The sequence below is a fragment of the Pelobates fuscus genome, chromosome 2, assembly GCF_036172605.1.
Source record: "Pelobates fuscus isolate aPelFus1 chromosome 2, aPelFus1.pri, whole genome shotgun sequence".
Classification (NCBI taxonomy): domain Eukaryota; kingdom Metazoa; phylum Chordata; class Amphibia; order Anura; family Pelobatidae; genus Pelobates; species Pelobates fuscus.
The window spans coordinates 256,664,631-256,686,458 of NC_086318.1; the positions used below are offsets into that span (position 1 = coordinate 256,664,631).

At 39.5% G+C, this 21,828-nt stretch overlaps 1 protein-coding gene across 1 annotated transcript in view; it reads right to left on the bottom strand.

The window, feature by feature from the left end:
- LOC134587161 (CUB and zona pellucida-like domain-containing protein 1) overlaps window positions 1-21,828 on the bottom strand; it is a 110,890-nt gene that overhangs the window by 25,313 nt on the left and 63,749 nt on the right. The window contains exon 8 of the mRNA XM_063443348.1: window positions 13,232-13,455. The gene's annotated coding sequence lies outside the window, so the exon portion shown is untranslated. The remainder of the gene's footprint in view (window positions 1-13,231; window positions 13,456-21,828) is intronic.

Sequence of the window (21,828 nt, forward strand, 5' to 3'; positions counted from 1 at the left end):
CTAGTTGTTGTCTGAGGAGTAGGTACTGGAGGCGTTCCTAGAGAGCAATGCAAACACTGCCTTTTCTCTGAATGGTGACAATTTGGGTGGGTAGACAATGGCATGTCCACTCTCCCTTCTATACATAATTGTGGAGGCTGGGGGGCAGGTTATAATAAATAATAGAGCCCCACCCACTGTTCATGGGTTGGGGGCCTGGAGTAGACAAAATGTCCCCCATTTATTTTATTTACAGGTGGAACCAGAGGACACTAAGTCCCCCTTTTTATTATTTAATGAATTGCTCCCGCCCACCAGTACAATAGCTACCCAGTCACTAGATTATTATTATTGTGGGCAGCTTCCATTCACTGATACTAATAAGGGGTCATGCTGATTATTTCTTTATTTTGGTAACTAGAAGGATTAGTCATTAAAAAGGACAATAAATGTGCTTTAGGCACACCTTTTATTGGATGATTTTTCCTTTAGATTCAGCAACTATAATTTTAGCTGGCATTAAGTTCAATTGAACTGCAATAAAAATATGCAATAAAATATCAGCTGATATGATTAAATTGAGACCATAGTGAGATGTCGTAACCAGTTTCTTTAAGTTTTAAGATATTGTTCATTTCAAAACACTAGCACTACTGTCTGTTCATCTATTAGTTTTATTTTTTCTACCCAAGTTAACCAGTGACAAAGCATGAAAGCCAGGGCAGGGATCATTAATTTAGCAACATTACGCAGGTGCAGGGATAATTAACTTAGCGACATTAAGCAGGTGTTTAGATAAGATTATGTTATATTTGAAAATAGAGAGCTTGGTTAAATGTAGCATCATGTCGGATGAAATGGCACATTTTCATCAGCCACAGTATTAATGGTTTTATATACTTATTTGCAGATTGGTCATATAATCTGGCATTCTCAAAGCATATATGTAAAAATAAGATACACCTAAATATATGAACAGAAAAAAGAAAAAAACACATAGTGAAATACCATATAACAACAATTGGCCCCTTCTAACAATATTGCACTTACAGACTGAATGAATTGTTCAGGCCCATCAGTATTGCTTTAGATTTGTCAGGGTGGCAGTCCTGTGCCCGGGACCCAGACAGTGTCCGGGCTGCGGTGCGTGGACCGGGACCCAGTGTCCGGGCGGCGTTGCGTGGACCGGGACCCAGTATGCCTGATGTTCAGAGTACGAGTCACATTGTGGAGGTGGATTAGCAGGGTCTGGTGCAGGGTAACCGCACGCCCCCTGGTGTTGAGCACCAGCGTTTGTGCAGCCACATACCAAGACCCTGAATTAGATTAAGCGCATACCAGGAACTAGGAGCTTGGAAATTAAGCAGACCTCCCAGGAGCTGAATAGGGAGGCTCTGCAGCAAGATTGTATCCAGTACTAGAAACAAGACAAAACAAGGAGAACCCAGAACCAGAGAAGGATAGTAAGCTAAACCCAGAACATATACACAAGACATAAGGAAAACATGAACATGACATGGGCAAGACTGGACAGGACTGTACATGGACTGGGTATACAAACTAAAACAAGACAAGATAACATAGGCAAAACAAGAGGAGAAATAACTAAGTACTACATATGGAAATCATGGGGATTTAGTCACACTATATGATCATACATTGAATAAGCCTGCCAACAACGCCAATGTACCCCATATCTGGCAGGTCCTACACTGCCTAATGTATGCTAAAACAACCAAAAGACATATATAGCACTTACCTGCAAGAAAGGGCAGAAGCCTCGAGGAACTGCCTGCAGGAACACTGAAACAGAGTGAATGATGGAAAACAAACGGGTGTGGCAACATAAAACAAACATTTAAATGAAACCTGGAGACTGGGAATCCCAGGGATGGATTACAGGAATGAACCCAGAAATCCCAGCATAAAGAAAACCCGACATAGAATAGAAAACCAAAAAACCAAGAAAAACTAAACAAGGATAGTAAAAAGAGTACTGGATACCAGAAGCCAAAGCCAGACATCTCCACAGAACAGAGCAGGACGTGACAAGATTTTCATGGATTCACCATCTCTCAGATGTCCATGGATGCATGAAAGAAATATATAAGTGGACATAGTACAGCGCTGTTTGAAAATGGAAATCACACGCTTCAGGTACGCTTTCAGGTACACTTACAATATACAAGGAGTTAAAAAGCCCATCAGTACATCTCTGCATTCCCTCTGCCCAAGTGATTTGAGGTAGAGGTTTCCACACAGGCAAAAGCTTATTAAAATAATTAAACATTTTAATAAAATAACAAACTCTATGTGTTTCATCTACTGCGGTACAATTGAATAGTACACAAATAAGGTGCTGTATTAAGTCTAGAAACGGAACTCTATTTAAAAGTCCCTCCCATTGATGTTAAGATCCACTTGGTCTATGCGCTGTCTTCAAAACACCTGCTTTCGGTTGATCGTCCTTTACTTTCCTTATATGGATTTTCGGCAGACGTCCGTGAAACGCACATGCATTTCACTGATCAGGAAGTTGTCTGTCTTTTTCTTCAATGGGGTTGACGTCATTTTCATGCGACTGGGATGCATATGCGTTCCACTTCGTTCTTCGTTCTCATCAAAGTCTTTACACAGTCAATCCTCATTAAATCGTTAAATGTAAAATAATGGCATGCAAATAAAAAATAAATTAAAAGGGTTAATACTTCATTATCTTATTGGTATTTCACTATGAACAATAATATATTTAATCAGTGTTTTAACAATCAAACACATACGGACAAAGAGTTCAGGAGAACAATATATACAATCAAATAAATGTGAATAAATTTCAGGTTTTACAATAGGTGTTTTTCAAGAACCCAGATGTATCAGAATGTAGTATTAACCCCTTAAGGACACATAACAGAAATATTCCGTCATGATTCCCTTTTATTCCAGAAGTTGTGTCCTTAAAGGGTTAAGTAAAGGGAAGGATTCATATAAGGAAATCCATATAAGGAAAGTAAAGGACGATCAACCGAAAGCAGGTGTTTTGAAGACAGCGCATAGACCAAGTGGATCTAAACATCAATGGGAGGGACTTTTAAATAGAGTTCCATTTCTAGACTTAATACAGCACCTCATTTGTGTACTGTTCAGTTTTATTTCTCCTGAGGAAGTCTACCGCAGTAGATAAAATGCATAGCGTTTATTTGTTTTTTTATTTTATTTTAAAATATTTTAATAAGCTTTTGCCTGATACTCCTGTGTGGAAACCTCTAACTGATATTACTTGGATGGAGGGAATGCAGAGATGTACTGATAGGCTTTTTAACTCCTTGTATATTGTAAGTGTACCTGAATAAAGCGTGTGATTTCCATTTTCAAACAGTGCTGTACTATGTTCACTTATATATTTCTTTCATGCATCCATGGACATCTGAGAGATGGTGAATCCATGAAAATCAAAAGCAATACTGGTGGGTCTGTGAGTGCAATATTCAGTCTGTGAGTGCAATATTGTAGTATGGGGCCAATTGTTGTTATATTGTATTTCCCTATGAGTTTTTTCTTTTCTCTGTTCATATATTTAGGTGTATCTTATTTTTACATTTATCCTTGAGGATTGAGAGGAATCCTTTGTTACAACCTACTAAAAAGGAAATAATTATCTTTTTTTGTTTATTATATATAACTGCACCTGGGTGGTCTAAATTTGTTTGTTTATTGGTATATAATCTCAAAGCATATGTAAGACAAGATCAGCATTGAACCAATATACTCAATTTCTGGGGTGTCATACAAGTATGACACAATTTTATAATCAGTTTTTTGGAGTTTTGTGCACAGAGAATTTGGTTGCAGAGACTCAACATTTTGATCTTTATTCATCAGTGTATGTTCTCTCTAATTATTTCTCCCACCTGAACATGAATTTAGGGGGCTATGGGATACCAGAAGAAATATTTGGTCTAACGTTGAAATGATTCTGGATAGGGGTTCTGCTTGGTACCACAACTTCTCATTTGCTTTGAGTCTAAACACTAGTAGAATTGCCTAAGTTGTTGGTATTTAAAGGGTTCTACATTTAATGTATTTATTAGGTGAAGTAGACCAGCAGAATTTCTAGCAGAAATTGCATGTAGGAGGTCTCATTTCCCCAAGAACTGACATGTCCTAAGGTTGAGACTAGCTGGAAAGTTTGCCTTTGAGTGGATAAAGAAGGCTGGTTAAAATCAAAAAGTGAGTGCATACTTAGCTATCAATAAGTATGTACAGTCACCTCTAGGTATATCTTGCCTATCTAACCATACTGCTGAGGGGATTTTCTGCACTATGAGCCTGGTTTCTAGTAGCAGATAGTGATGTCGCGAACCGCCATAGACTTCAATAGGCAGGCGAATTTTAAAACCCACAGGAACTCTTTCTGGCCACAATAGTGATTGAAGGGGGGGGAGGAGACCTACTCTCCTTACCCCCGGCCCCCACCCCTGGGCGGCGGGTGGGGGCCATAAAGATAATGAGGGGAGGACCTACTGTCCTCCCCCTCTTTGGCCCCCACCCCTGTGCGATGGGTGGGGGCCCTAAAAATAACAATAAGGGGGGGACCTACTGCCCCCCCCAAGGCCCCCACCCCTGTGCGGCGGGTGGGGGCCCTAAAAAGAACAATAAGGGGGGACCTACTGTCCCCCCCTGGCCCCCACCCCTGAGCGGCGGATGGGGGCCCTAAAAATAACAATAAGGGGGGACCTATTGTCCCCCCCGGCCCCCACCCCTGAGCGCTGGGTGGGGGCCCTAAAAATAACAATAAGGGGGGGACCTTCTGTCCCCCCAGCCCCCACCCCTGAGCAGTGGGTGGGGGCCCTAAAATAACAATAAGGGGGGACCTACTGTCCCCCCCAGCTCCCACCCCTGAGCGGTGGGTGGGGGCCCTAAAAATAACAATAAGGGGGACCTACTGTCCCCCCCGGCTCCCACCCCTGAGCGGTGGGTGGGGGCCCTAAAAATAACAATAAGGGGGGACCTGAGCAGTGGGTGGGGGCCCTAAATACAAAGGGGGGGACCCTAGTCACCCCTTCCCCCCAAAAAAAAAATATCCCCCTACCTACCCCCTCACCCTAAAAATAATGAGGGGGGACCTTTAACTAAAAACCTGTAAAAAAAATTAGATAAAAACAACTTACCATTCGATGTTTTCTTTCTTCTAAAATCTTCTCTTTTCAGCCCCAAAAAAGGCCAAATAAAAAAACATAATAACCGACGCAATTAAAAAAAAAAAAAACGAGCGCAAAAAAAAAAATCCATCTTCACCCATGGAGGGCTCCGCGCAGACTGAGCTCTGCAGGGCGGAGGAAGCCTTGCCATGCCCTGCAATTAGGCTAAGAACACTCTGATTGGCTGGTTTAAGCCAATCAGAGTGCTCTGTGTCATTTTACCAGCCTCTAGCGTTGAAGGAGTCCGTTTTTTCAATATCAGAAAACAAGTTATCAGCATACTTAATTCCCTTGAATTAAGAAACCAGAATTTCTGAAATGAATTGAGAAGAGACTCCAAACAAATATTTGGTAGACTTGAGTCAGCTATTCAGCTGAATTCTATGTCTTCAAAGAACCATATGGGTGTATAACTGAGCAAGCAACTAGCCCAATGGCCAACTATGTTAACTTGATCTGATATTCAGAGTTTACATGGTGACAAAAAAAATTAAAAAAAATAAAATAATGATTGATGGGAGAAAAAGAGTATTAGTTGCTAGGGGATAGCCACTAAATGTTGATTTTATACACATATCAAGTAAGAAGTGACAAATATAAAAAATCGATATTTAGAAGTTATATAACGTCAAAAGATCAGTAATCACGGGGGCGTGTCTGACTTCCGGTGAGAGCGGTCGCATGGCTTAGGAGCTCCGCCAACACCCCGACCTAAAAGCGACTTTATTCACAGCATTTAGCAATAAACCTTACTAAAACTCACCTTACATGCATCGAAGAGGGCACAGATATACAATGCCCTCGTCTAAACAATTAAAGCTCTCTGAAACGTCCAGAATGAAGAGATCGGAACGCCGCAAAGACACCCAAGATGGCGACGATGCGCCTAACATGTCGGACGGCCAATCTGACTATGAGTCACACAATACCAAGTACTCAGAGGCCCCTGTCACGGAGCGCAGCCTTCACAAGATGCTGCAGGAACTCCGGGCGACAATAACAGCCGACTTTCATCGTATTAATGGAGAACTACACAGAGAAATCTCCAGCATAGGTGAGAGAACAAATAACCTAGAAAACAAAACAGACGAATTATGTGCGGCCCACAACGACATAGCGGACAAACTCCAGGTGCTTTCGGAAGAAAACGCATTGTTAAAACTCAAAATGGTGGACATAGAGGACAGGTCTAGAAGACAAAATGTCCGCTTTAGGGGCATACCGGATGATGTATCCCGCGATGCGCTGCCAGCTTACATTCTTTCCCTATGCAAGTCTTTAGTCCCGAGCCTGCCCGACTCAGCGTGGGCCTACGACCGCATGCATAGGCTACCACGCCCGGCTCGCTTGGCAAACGAAGTCCCAAAGGATGTTATTGTCAGGTTCCACTATTATGCGCATAAAGAAACGCTACTGCAGGCAGCGAGAAAAATCTCAACTCTGCCAGAACCTCACCAACACATCGCTTTATACGCAGATCTATCAGCGACCACGATGGCGAAAAGGAAGGAGTTCATTACGATCACTAAGACTTTACGAAACAACAACGTAATCTACAAATGGGGATACCCCACAAAACTGGTTATATGGCGACAAGGTCGGAACTATGTGGCGAATGATCCGAAAGAAGGTATGAAGTTGATCACATCCTGGGGCCTATGGACCGGGTCGCCCAAAGGACCAGAACCTGTAGAAGCCGCATCAACTAAGAGGTTCCAAGCAGATTGGCACATGGCTCATTCTCCAGCCAAGGACCCTTGAACTCTCTAAGCATATTTATCTACATGCAGGTTATGTTATTATAAGGTTGCATTGGTGATATTAATTGTCAGTTTGCACATTATGCTTATATCTTTGCCCTAACTGATCACTAACTTAGAGAGCTGGCCCCGCAATACTGTACGCCACATGGGCCATGCCCAGGCCACGTGGTGCCCCCTTAGAGATCGTTAGCATCAAAAATGCGCTCTCTCTCTAGGTAGTGCTATAGTAGCCTGCATTTCCTTTACTTAGTGTGCAACCTCACCATCTCCTGGTGCACCATATTGAATCATTATCACCTGTGAACATACTGTAAACTGTATCTCAATGCTATTTTGATGCTTTAGCAAACCTTTGACAATTCGCTCACCGAGCTCATACCACTTGTGTATCGCAATGTGGTACTCTACAATACCCCATACGTTCCTAGTTTACGTTCATATACGAACGATGTTTACGTCCCACCTGGGTGCTCTTTAAGAGCAGGTTCATACAAGTTGAGGTTATTCAAATTCCACATATGTGGTTATTGTTGGTATTATGTAAAATTAAGGTTGCGAACCATAGGTCGGGAGGAGCCTAAAAGCCCCTCGTCGAGCCACTCATGGGTATATTAGTTTCTACCATGAGTATGGCTACGTTTGTTAACCTTATTAAGGGTTATGTATGTACATACTTTCGTTATTGCTGTTTTTTCTCTTTTGTTTTTGCCCTCCCCTCTCCCCCTCATGTTCTTCACCTAGATGGTTCCCAGGAAACCCCATTGCAGGAAAGGCGTGCTTACTGCCGTCCCCCCGTGACCACTCGTTCTGTCATCACGAACTCAGTGACACTGAATGACCCAAATCTCTCATGGCTCAAGGTACTCAGAGTTCACAATACACCTCTCATCAGACTAGATCACCCCTTAGCATTATTAATACTCACCCTTTATGGCTCCTAAATCAATGACAATCCTCTCCATAAACGCCAAAGGCCTCAACAGCCCTTATAAAAGAAAGCAATTACTGCAAGAAATGCATAAATCGAAGGCAGCCATTGTATGTGTGCAAGAAACTCACTTTGCTAGTAGAAACCCACCCCAAATTCGCTCCCCGAACTACCACACAGCGTATTTTGCACACTCGCAAACTAAATCCAAAGGAGTTGCAATAATATTCAACACGGACTGGGTATTCACATTGCGCAAACAATATACTGATAAGGAAGGCAGGCTACTTATACTGGTAGGTGAATTGAATGGAATACTGTTGACAGTAGCCTCCCTTTACGCCCCCAATGAGGCACAAGTTTCATTTCTAGGCAAGGCATTCAAAAAAATTGAATCCATCAAACAAGGACACTTAATCGTATGCGGTGATTGTAATTGCACCCTAGACCCCTCTTTGGACATCAAACGCACAAACAACAAGTCCCCCATTAAATCCTCCGCACATAATAGCAAATTGCTCTCGCAACTCATTCATAAACACGACCTCTATGATACATGGAGGAATTTATTTCCAAAAGCCCAAGACTACACTTACTTCTCGCCCGTCCACCTGACATATACGCGCATTGACATGTGTTTCATTGACAAATCTACACTTCCCCATCTTTTAGATCAAACCATTGGTCTTAGAACATGGTCAGACCATGCTCCTATACTGATCACACTTGAGGTACCATATTCCCCAAGAGGAAGAGGAAAGTGGCGTCTAAATGAGGCCATTCTGGACGACCCGCAAATAGCCAACAGATTTCCACAACCCTTGATAGCTACTTTTCCCTCAACTCCACCGCAGACACCTCAGTGGAAACCCAATGGCTTGCACACAAGGCGGTTGTCAGGGGGGAATTCATTAAATTAGGCTCCATTGCCAAAAAACAAATCATTTCCAAAGACGCCACTCTCCGTCAAAACCTCCTCACACTGGAAACTTCCAATAAAACATCTCCATCAAAATCTACCTCCAAACAAATCGCTAAGCTGCAAGGTGAAATTCAAAACCTCCAGGCCCAGATGTACACCAGACGCCTACTCAAGACACGCCAATCCTATTACATTCAGGGCAACAAAGCAGGGAAACTTTTAGCTAATCAATTAAAAGTTAAGTACTTGCAGACTAAAATCCCGTATATTCTCTCTAAAGACAACACCAGAATTTACAACCCTAACGATATTGTGGATGAACTGTCCCATTATTATGAGGGTCTATATAATTTGGCCGCCAACAAGACCACGCACATACCGAACTCTCTAGAGATATCACACTATCTATCCCAAATTACGTTGCCACAAACTACAGGACCCCAAAACGATCTCCTAGATGCACCATTCACGGAGGAGGAAGTAGCACAGGCGATACACTCCCTACCCAAGTATAAAGCCCCAGGACCTGATGGCCTCTCCAATTATTATTATATTAAAATGTCTTCATCCCTAACACCGCATATCACTAAACTATTTAATGAAATCAGATTGGTAGGCAAATTTCCCAACGAAATGCTGGAAGCCTACATCATCACCCTGCCTAAACCTAATAAACCACCAACTATTTGCAGCAACCTACGCCCAATCTCCCTACTTAATGCAGATGTCAAATTATACGCTAAACTAATTGCCAACAGACTTAAACCCCTCTTACATACTCTAATCTCGGAGGAACAAGCAGGGTTTGTTCCTGGGAGACAAGTAGGCGACAATACCAGATATTGTATGGACTTGATTGATTGGGCCAATAAACAACACGGGAAAGGCGTCTTAATGGCGCTAGACGCAGAAAAGGCATTTGACCGCCTAAATTGGGAATACATGACTGCAACTCTATCGGCATTCGGATTCTCACAAGCCTTTCAGACCAGTGTTCTGGCCCTTTACTCCGCACCATCTGCCAAAGTTTTCAATTCTGGCTTCACATCCAGAAGTTTCCAAATATCAAATGGAACAAGACAGGGGTGTCCCCTGTCTCCGCTGATATTCATCCTGTGTCTAGAGCCCCTGATTAAAACGATAAAACTTGACACGAATTTACCTGGCCTTGCCACTCCAACAGGAGAGAAAAAATTGGCTCTCTTTGCGGACGATATTGTGCTTTTCCTTGCAAACCCGACTGACTCCATTCCACAGCTTTTAAGTACTTTATCTAATTATGGCTCCATATCATATTACAAAAACAACGTCAGGAAAACACAAATACTCCCTATAGGCATCAGCAAACAAGTAACACAGGATTTGAAAGATAAATACTCCTTTGACTGGAAAACGAAGGCTCTTTCTTACCTAGGGATAAGACTAACACACTCTAGGGCACAGACAATAAAAGAAAACCATATAGCGGTCCTCACAAAAATCACTACACAAATGAACGCGTGGGAAAAGCTTTACACATCATGGATAGGTAGGATTAACTCAGTAAAAATGATGATTCTTCCCCATATACTTTATTTGTTCAGAACACTGCCCATAGCTCTGCCTACTTCTCTTATCAAAAGATTCCAAGCAGCAATTAACGCCCACATCTGGAAAAGAAAGCCACCAAGAGTGGCCTTTCGGTCACTATGGCGTCCACTCCGACAAGGTGGGCTCAGTGTACCAAACATAGCACATTACTACAGGGCTACATTATTGGCGCAAGGCCTCAACCTCCTATTGGGCACGACAAAGCCGGTGTGGGTAAAACTTGAATCCGCCTGTGGTAACTTAGTCTCCCTCCCAAATATCTTGTGGACCTCCGATTCCCCGTCACATCCCTCCATGCTCCCAACAACTCGCTTTTTCCTAAATTCTTGGCAAAAGTGGAGCAAATCACTGTGGCATGCAGGGGAGTCACTGTATCTGGCACCTCTATCAGCCCTCTCCAGTATTTCACCTGACCTCCCAACACACAAATGGATGACACTAGGCATCACCCATGTTCACAATTTATTTGATAAGAATGGGTTACACCCGTTTCAAATACTACAGGCGACATACAATTTACCACCAAGAGATATATTTTTGTATATCCGAGTGAAAAACATACTTCACTCCAACTCAATCAAATATATTAACCCGATGGCATTTAGCCGCTTGGGGAGGAAATGTTACAATGCAACAATTTCACGTCACTCTTGTAAATTTCTCTCCCTATGCTACTTAATGCAAAATGACATCAGCAAAACTGCAAAATTGCCTTATATGCTTAAATGGGAAGAAACATTGAGTATGGCCCCCACTATAGCTGAATGGGAACATACTATTTCATGCACTCAAAAATCATCTAAATGTGCCACACTGTGGGAAGCATATGCCAAAATGCTGATGAGGTGGTATTTGATCCCGAGCAAACTCCACAAAATGTATCCTACCTCCTCTCCATTATGCTGGAGATGTAACAAGGCGGAAGGATCTCTGGAACACATATTTTGGTACTGTGATGACATATGTAATTTTTGGCGAGACATACAAAACTCCATCCACTCACTTTGCAAAATTAAGATACCACTCACGCCCAAGAGTTACTTGCTTCACTTTATTGATGACTTGCAGAGTTTCCCTGCAAGAGATGCGGTAATCAACATACTCTTAGCTGCCAAAATTAGCATAGCATCCCACTGGAAAAGTTCCACCTGTCCAACAGTAACAGAGGTCCTTCGTAGAACCGACACCACGTATTACCATGAAAAAGAATGGGCAAAGCAAGGTCGCTCGGCCAAATTTCTAACCAATTGGCAAAATTGGGAAACATTCAGGGAAACGGTCCTCTAAGAACTGTAATTGTATTAATATTTTACTGTGTTGGGGTATAAAATGACCTTCACAACCCGCCCCTCTGTCTCCCCCCTTTTTGTACCACACTATCCTGAACTCTCACTTTCGCTTTATTCCCCTTGACTACTCATCTTTGCGCATTAAAAAAGGTTCGCAACACTCAAGTGGGAATTTAAGCTTGATATGGTATGTTTTGTGTTTAATGTGCAAGTTCGCAGGCTGAACTGCGCCTGGTTTCTCGGTTATTAATATCAAACGCCAAGGTACCGTTTTTCGTACATGTGATTTTGGCCGATATAGTATAAAGCATTTGGATCACAGCCGCATACACTCATGCACCTTGTAACAAGATAAGATGATGCCACCTCGTAGATGCCCGAAGTAAAGTATCCATGTAGAACAAAGTAGAGGTAATGCGTTGATGCTTAACCTTGCTGGTGCTTATTGATACATGTGTCGTTGACCACAACATTTACCCCAGGCATTGTAACATCATGGTCGAACCTACTAACCTTGCACATTTTCTTCTTCTGTTATTGTACTGTATTATTTTCCCCCTGTCTGTAAAATTGTTATTATTTGTAAAACCTAATAAAACATATACATTGAAAAAAAAAAAGATCAGTAATCACTAAATAAGCTATATCAAATTTGGAGCTATCAATAAATGTCATAGTTACTTTGATGTTGGCTATGTGCCATGTGCTATTATAGAAATTAATATTCTAACACTTCTCCTGGTCTGTTTCATGTTATCTATCCAGATCTCCAGTTACCAGATCTTTGGTTTAATAAATTGACTTTGATACTGTACCTCCAGTCCTGACTTGTTGGCTATTTTGACAACATCTCCATGATTGGTACCAAAAGAGAAAAGAGAAAAGAGGGTTGCATTCAATCATAAAAATCACAGGGTGTTGACTGAGTATGAGTCAGCGTACCCCATAAAACAGGTATCAAAGAAAAAATCTCAGGCACTCACTGTGATAAGTTTAAGCAGGTTTAATGGACACTGCAACATTTCAGCTTGTAACCAGGTATCAAGCTTGATAATGACCTGGGTACAGGTCGAAACATTGCAGTGTCCATTACACCTACTTAAACTTCTCACAGTGCGTGTCTGAGATTTTTTCTTTAACATCTCCATGATTGTCTGCACTATGTTCACCATGTAGGACAGTGGTAGACAACCTTTGGTACTCTAGATGTTATGGGCTATATCTCCTCTGATGCTTTGCCAGCATTACGACTGTAACATCATTATTGGATTAGAGCAGATGTAGCCCAGAACATATGGAGTACTGAAGATTGCCTACCACTGATGTCTGTTTCTATTTTGTCCAGTGCTCTTTTTATGGGTGTGCTTCTCCTTGCTCTGGGATTCCAGCCTAATAACCTATTATAAAAACCTGTTCTAGACTGAATCTAAAAGACTTAAAGAGAAGGGAACTTCAGTGCCCTAAAAAAATTAACATCATCCCCAAATGCAGCCACATTGTAGATAGTCCATTGTACTTATGTTGTTCTATATGTTTATTTTTTTGCATACATGTATACATACCATTTGGATCATTTTGAGATATGGAGATGTAGCTGGCATGAAATCCTCCTGCAAAATCGCTATTACATTCTCTATTGGAATAGACAATGCTTAAACTGTTTGATGAGGAAATAAATGAAAGATCTGATTCTGTTCCACAGATGTTTCCTAGCAATGGAGAACTCAGGGGTGGTCCATCATATACCAACACAAAACCACATGTACAAAATGGGAAATTTTTCAACCTATTTAGAAACAAAAATTCAGATGCTAATAAATACACAAAAATCATACATAACAATGAGATAAAGTAAGGTCAAAGAGGCAATAGTCTCCCTCTGCTCTGGTGGTAGAAAAACACCACTCAATAACATTTATAGGAGACAGCACTAATATTATTAAATTTGGGCTAACCACTGAAAACAATTATGACAGACACTCAACATTAAAAATCATCTCTTGGTTGTTTGGGGGCAATCCCATACTGCCAAAAAGTTTCCTACAGCTTAATGAAACCCCAATTTTGCAGACTCTGAAACTTCCATCTTGGCCCCTAATCCCTTAATTTGGGGAAGTAAAGAGGAATCTATAGGCAAAGGCTATGCTCCTCTGAACATTGTGTTCTTGTAACCTCCCATGATAGCACCCAGAACACTTGTCTTAGCACTGCCGGTACTTCATTGACCCAGTATGGGAAAGCCCGCAAACAACTGGAACATTTACATTCGCAATGATTTGTTTTTTTAAGTTCAGGGTCTGTTTTTTTTTTTTCAATCATCAGGAAAACACATATGTCCTGTGGAAAACACACAAAAAAAGCAGAAAATAGTAGAAAACAATAGTAAAAAGCAGTGGTCAACAATCTATGGTCACACAAGGCTGCCATACCTAAATGTGCTCAATGGGGAGTTCAGAGGATCTCCCCAGCTGGCCAAGAGTGCCTCAGCACATGATGAGCAAAAAAGCCTGTGGTCTGCATGACAGGGCATGCAGACACCACAGGTAACTCTGACACTTCTCAATGATTCAGAGCATTGATGCAAGTTACCATGACAATGCTGTGACTGACAGGTAAAGCACTAGCTTGGAGGGAGAAGCAGAAGGGATCTGCACCCATGGAAAGTGCAGATCTCACATTCCACCCTCCCTGGCCAAAGGTTGTTTAGAGAGTGGGGGCAAAGCATCATAGACAAAACAACCACCACATACACAGATACATGCAAGCAAACCACATGCATACACTTAACATCATAGACAGCACACACACAAACTATCTACAAACATACCACAGGCGGTTAACACACATATACCATAGACAGCCTGCATCAAACACAAAATATTACAAGCAACCTACATACACGCATTATTTTACATCACAGACAGCACACACATAGACACACACGGTGGCCACATAAATGACAACAGAGGTCAGTCTGACTCCCCCAGATTATGTGTAGGAAAACCCAGGTGACATGCCAATGGAACAGGATTTTAAACATTTGTAAATACAAAAATGAGAGGGAGATCCAGACTCTAGGCTCTACAGATAAATCCAACAGTAGAAAAGCTGCCACTCATAATAGGCACACCCCAAAAAGCCTATAAACAAAAACTAGGAAATAGAGGAGGGGAGAGTATCAGTCTCCCCTATTGAGGGCGCTAATCACTGGGACAAAAAGAATATAGTGTAAAAAAATTACAAATTTATTAATAACAATTCATATAAAATTCATGATTGTAAAACAGTACAATTACAAGACCAATATTAAAAGCCACAATCACCAACCACTAGCTCACAAGTATAAAGATGTTACCAAAAAGCCCTAGGTCGCGACTCTATGGGCTGAATATACTTGCTGCTTATTAGTGTAATCGTGATGGTGAAGTGGGCGGTCTCTGGACTGCAGTAAAAACGAAAAACAGGCTCAACGCGTTTCGTCCCGCGCCTTTCGGGACTTCCTCAGGAGCTGTGGATGCTGCTACTTCTCAGCCGGCTTCTCTTTTAAATCTTCGGAAATCTTCTATCTTCGCGCCAAAAACGCCGTCGCGCATGCGCACAACGACACGGAGTTCCGTTCAGCTACGGGTACCCTCGAGGACCAGTAGCTTTCGGGAAGTCATCGATGCGCATGCGTGGCAGATCTTGATCGCACAAAACTTTATTGGCACTGAGTATTCGGACACAATGTAACATAGCTGAAGTTACAAGTGATCCTAAACTCATCACATGTGTGCCTAATTTGCAACATTATAGGGAACCTAGAGATTACCACAAATTTGACAAATAAAATAGATTTAGCAAATAAAGTGGGAGACTAATATCTTAGTCATTAACTACAAAGACTATTTGGATGTTGGGTGTATATTGCATTTGCAGTAATCTTTACAGCCTAGATGAAATGGTATACATAAATCAATCTAACAAATTGTGAGATGCAATAAGTAAGATAAAACAATTTTGATTCCGTTAACCCCTTAGTGGTTACACAAACATAATATGGACCAAAGATAAATGTACTTATAAGAGAGGTTATTTCTCGTAGTGTGAATTAATGAAACACTAATCTTAATAACGTCATTTACATAACGAATACATATAACAAATGCATAAGTAGAAAATTAAAAATAAAAATAAACAACAGTGTATGAAAAAATATATATATGAAAGAAATTAAAATGTGATTAAATAAAATAAAGTAAAAATAAAAATAAAAAATAAAAATAAATAGAAATAGAAGTAAAAATAAATATAAATATAAATATAAAAATAAAAATAAAAATAAAAATAAAAATAAAAATAAAAATAAAAATAATAAAAATAAAAATAAAAATAAAAATAAATATAAAATTAAATGTAAAAAAAATGTAAACGATCATATTGTTAGTACGGTGTATCACATAAAAGCCAGAATATCTAGGTCTGTGTTCAGACCCAGGGGGGTAGAAGACTTCATTTTATAGATCCACTCTGTTTCTTTTCTGGCCAAAGTTTTAGTAGTATCTCCGCCTCTCCAATGTGGAACGACTAGGTCAATACCTATACAGATAAAATTATTCAAAGAAAAAACAGAACAAACATTACAATGTCGGGGTACACTGTGTTTTTCGCTTCTTTTCTTTATACCATTTACGTGCTCTAAGAGTCTTTCATGCAATTTGCGGATAGTTCGACCTATATATTGCATTCCGCATACTAGAATGTGTATGCGGAATGCAATATATAGGTCGAACTATCCGCAAATTGCATGAAAGACTCTTAGAGCACGTAAATGGTATAAAGAAAAGAAGCGAAAAACACAGTGTACCCCGACATTGTAATGTTTGTTCTGTTTTTTCTTTGAATAATTTTATCTGTATAGGTATTGACCTAGTCGTTCCACATTGGAGAGGCGGAGATACTACTAAAACTTTGGCCAGAAAAGAAACAGAGTGGATCTATAAAATGAAGTCTTCTACCCCCCTGGGTCTGAACACAGACCTAGATATTCTGGCTTTTATGTGATACACCGTACTAACAATATGATCGTTTACATTTTTTTACATTTAATTTTATATTTATTTTTATTTTTATTTTTATTTTTATTATTTTTATTTTTATTTTTATTTTTATTTTTATTTTTATTTTTATATTTATATTTATATTTATATTTATTTTTACTTCTATTTCTATTTATTTTTATTTTTTATTTTTATTTTTACTTTATTTTATTTAATCACATTTTAATTTCTTTCATATATATATTTTTTCATACACTGTTGTTTATTTTTATTTTTAATTTTCTACTTATGCATTTGTTATATGTATTCGTTATGTAAATGACGTTATTAAGATTAGTGTTTCATTAATTCACACTACGAGAAATAACCTCTCTTATAAGTACATTTATCTTTGGTCCATATTATGTTTGTGTAACCACTAAGGGGTTAACGGAATCAAAATTGTTTTATCTTACTTATTGCATCTCACAATTTGTTAGATTGATTTATGTATACCATTTCATCTAGGCTGTAAAGATTACTGCAAATGCAATATACACCCAACATCCAAATAGTCTTTGTAGTTAATGACTAAGATATTAGTCTCCCACTTTATTTGCTAAATCTATTTTATTTGTCAAATTTGTGGTAATCTCTAGGTTCCCTATAATGTTGCAAATTAGGCACACATGTGATGAGTTTAGGATCACTTGTAACTTCAGCTATGTTACATTGTGTCCGAATACTCAGTGCCAATAAAGTTTTGTGCGATCAAGATCTGCCACGCATGCGCATCGATGACTTCCCGAAAGCTACTGGTCCTCGAGGGTACCCGTAGCTGAACGGAACTCCGTGTCGTTGTGCGCATGCGCGACGGCGTTTTTGGCGCGAAGATAGAAGATTTCCGAAGATTTAAAAGAGAAGCCGGCTGAGAAGTAGCAGCATCCACAGCTCCTGAGGAAGTCCCGAAAGGCGCGGGACGAAACGCGTTGAGCCTGTTTTTCGTTTTTACTGCAGTCCAGAGACCGCCCACTTCACCATCACGATTACACTAATAAGCAGCAAGTATATTCAGCCCATAGAGTCGCGACCTAGGGCTTTTTGGTAACATCTTTATACTTGTGAGCTAGTGGTTGGTGATTGTGGCTTTTAATATTGGTCTTGTAATTGTACTGTTTTACAATCATGAATTTTATATGAATTGTTATTAATAAATTTGTAATTTTTTTACACTATATTCTTTTTGTCCCAGTGATTAGCGCCCTCAATAGGGGAGACTGATACTCTCCCCTCCTCTATTTCCTAGTTTTAAACATTTGTTCCTGAGATGAAACACATACAGGAATGAGATCTTTTGATATTTTTCTACACATTCAAATGTTGTGTGGAGAGCTGCTGGATCCTCTTTGGCTGCTAAAAGGGTCTTAGCGGCGGGTGGGAATGGAGATGGAGGCGTCCTCATTAAAATATGTAATACCCAAAATTGAAGACAACTGTGTTGTGGATGAAGTAACTTATAAAGTCAGGCACACGTTGGCGAGATCATAAGCTCAATGGGAAGGAGAAGGATACTCCTATCTTGTTTGCAATGAATGGGATATCTGGTGAACCTGCAGAAAAAGCCACATTTACACAGGAAAACTTTGGACCTGGTGAGCTCTCCTCTCTCTCCCTTAATATGTTTTTGGCTAGTTTGGGTGATTACCCCTTCTAACATATGTTGCTGTGGGTCTCAGTATTTTAATATGCCTAAACCTCCAATGAGCTGCTCAGATATAGCGTCCTTGGATGACGTAGGTACGGATGCACGTACCAAAGGGCGGAGTTAAGGAGGGCGGGTGGAGGTCGAGAAAAGGTGCGGCGTGGTCAGAAGCAAGAGATCCCGGTTTGTTCCGAGATGATAAGCGGCGGTTGTAAGCCGAAGAAGTGAAGAGGTGAACAGCAGTGGAAGACGCGAACCCACCCGAGGAGATAAGTGCACTAAAAGTCCCTTTTTTCTTTCTCTATACATGCTGAATATTGCTGTTTAGTTGTTTGACTGGCTTGAAAGCCTGGGCTTTTTCTTCTTTGGTTCCTTTATTTTTTTTTTTTTTTTTTTTTATTGTTTTAAGTGAATGTGGCTGTGGCTATTTAATTAATTAATATCTAACTCTCAACTAAAACGAGAGGCCAAAAACTGTCATAACAGCCTGTTTGCTGCTGGTGCTTTGATTTCTCTCCTCTCCCTTCACTGTGAAATCTGGGTTATAATCTGTGTCAGATAAACTGGTATTATAAATAAATCATAAAATACATCATTAAAGGAGATAATTAAGATAAAATAGGAGGAATAGACAAAAGAGAGAGGAGGAGAGAGGATGAAAAAAGAAAAAGAAGAATAAATAATAAAATAAAGAAGGGGAGAGATTAATGAGAACAAAAAAATAAGGAATAATCAAATTTTAGCAAAGTTTAAGTTTACACGGATAGAGAAATGGCCTCTAGATCCCAGGATAAAACTACTTCAAAAAAGGAGAAGAAAAATTCCAAACCAGAAAGAGAAACTTTTTTTCACCTTCCAATAAATTAACCAAAGAGAAAAAGACAGAAAATACATCTTTATTGACCTCAAGAATAGAAGAATCACCAAGCAGTCAGGAGAGTATATCCAGTACGCAGATAACTGCGGAATTCTTAGAAAGATGCCTAGAATCTCAATCAAAAACTCTAATGAAACACATTAATCAGAATTCGGGAGAGATCCTTGACCAGATAAAGTAAATATGGCAGAAGAAAAAAATTATATCTATGGAATTTCAAGAAAAACTATTAAAATAGCAAAATAAAGAAATGACAAAAAGAATCAATGAATTGGAGACAAAACTGGGAGATTTAGAGGATCGTTCAAGACGGAATAATCTGAGAATAAGAAATGTCCCAGAATCGATCAGTCAAGAGAGTATTCCAGATTATGTAATCAACCTTTGAAAAGCCTGGGGGATTGAATTGGAAAAAATTCAACCAGAACCTGGAAAGATACCACAGGGTGTTTAAACCCAAAAATATACCGGACAACAAGGCAAGATATATAATTAGCTGCTTTCCATCATTTCAATTTAAAGAAATAATATTGAAAACAAGCAGAAAAAAAGAGCCACAAGGAGAAGAATTTAAGAATATAACAATTTTCCCAGATCTGTCTTTTTTTACCAGATCACAAAGGAAAAAATATGGCCCAGCAACAGCTACATTAAGAAAATACAATATAAAATATACGTGGGGCTTTCCAATAGCCATACAAGTTTTCACTGAAGATCACCTAGAGGTTTTTGACTCAGTTGATAAAATAACATCCTGGTTAAAAGAGAAACAGCTAACATAAAGCAACCTGGATAAGAGGCAGAAGGAAAAAATGAAAAGCCTCTTTCATTTTTTATTTTTTTTAACCCCTTAAGGACACATGACATGTGTGACATGTCATGATTCCCTTTTATTCCAGAAGTTTGGTCCTTAAGGGGTTAAACTTGGGTGAAAGATATAAAGGTCTATAGGATGTAAACAAGGCACAGCACTGAAATAAAAAAAAAAGAATAAAACCATTAAAAGATAAGTTATAGTTAAAAATAATAAAAGAGGTAGCACTTATAAAAAGTCAGTAATTGATTTTAGAGCAACTCATAGAGCATTTGAATATAGAACAATAAGAAAGATGTAGGATGAAAAGAATTGAAGAATGACTAGGGTTTTTTTTGTTTTTTTGTGAATGGTAAATAAGGATTTAATCATAGTATTCATAAAGAATAGAATCACCAAATAATAATGCAATATATGACACTATATATAAATAAAAGAAGCAGCACTTGTATAAAATTATAATAGAGGTTAGATTGGATCACGAAAGAGAGAAGAAAAATGGAAGGGAACAGACACAAGAATATAGTAGGATAAATATTTAATAGCAATCTGTATATATATTTTTTCACAGTATTTATAAAGAATAGAATCAATTTAAAAAAGGGGGAAAAAGAAGAAAGAGGCAATCTATGACACTATACACAACTAAAGGAAACAAAAAAGGCAGCACTTGTATACAATTATAAAAGAGGTTGGATTAGAGATCCAAGAAAAGAAGAGAAAAGAAAAGAAAAGTGGAATGGGATAGACACAAGGATATAATATGAGAAATATTGAAGAGTAATCTGTAAATTTATCTATTTATTTATTTATGTGTTTATTTTTTCTGGAAGCCTAAGTACTAAAGAGAGAAGTTAGTAAAAAAAAAAAAAAAAAAAAAAAAGATAGGCAATATCAATAAATGAAAGCACAAAAGGAATTAGAAAAATAAAAATAAAGTAAACAACAGTTATAAAGTTACAGAAATTATCTCCACCTCCACAACATCTGTGGCGAAACCGACCTCGCCACGTGTCCTTGGAGGGGGCTGCTTGCCCGCCTCTTGCCTTTGGACTATGGACCAGACTTTATGTGAATGTGTTAACCCAGATAGCTATGCCATGGAGCCCATTCGTGTAGTTAAAGACTTCGGTTCCATTGCAATTGAACTGTGTGAATAGGATCTGCGCGCTATTCGGTAGTTTTGTGCGCTCACATCCCAGCTATCTGGGGATATGTGAAATGTCTGTGTGTTATGTGTAAAAGGTGAATTTATGTATTTTAAAGTGTTTTACTGTCTTTGTGTCCCCATGTGCTCAATGGAGTCTGTCTCTGGCCTGGGAGGTAATTGGATTACTTCTCCAGGAGAGAAGGCTCTGTAAAACCGGTCTGAGCTGGAAAGCTAGGGGTTTTAAAAGATACTTTACTAACTTTTGAACCCCTGGTCTGATTCATGCCATTTTTTAATATGTTGTTCCCCTGAATGGATTGATTGTGGATATGTATTTTTATGTGAATGTGATGTATGGTTTTGAAGTTATACATATTGTGTAAAAAGTATATTTTAGACTGTATGAATAATGGGATTATGTGTCACACTAAGGGGAGGGGATGTGTGGGTTGCACCCGTGATGCTATTGGATATTTTACACCTCCCCTGTGGGCGGTCTTATATGTGTGAGATGGAAATAAAAGCCAGGCTGGATGTGTCAGTCCAGAGTTCCTGTTTTACCCTCAAAGTGAAGTGTCGTCTCATTATTGGGGGAAGG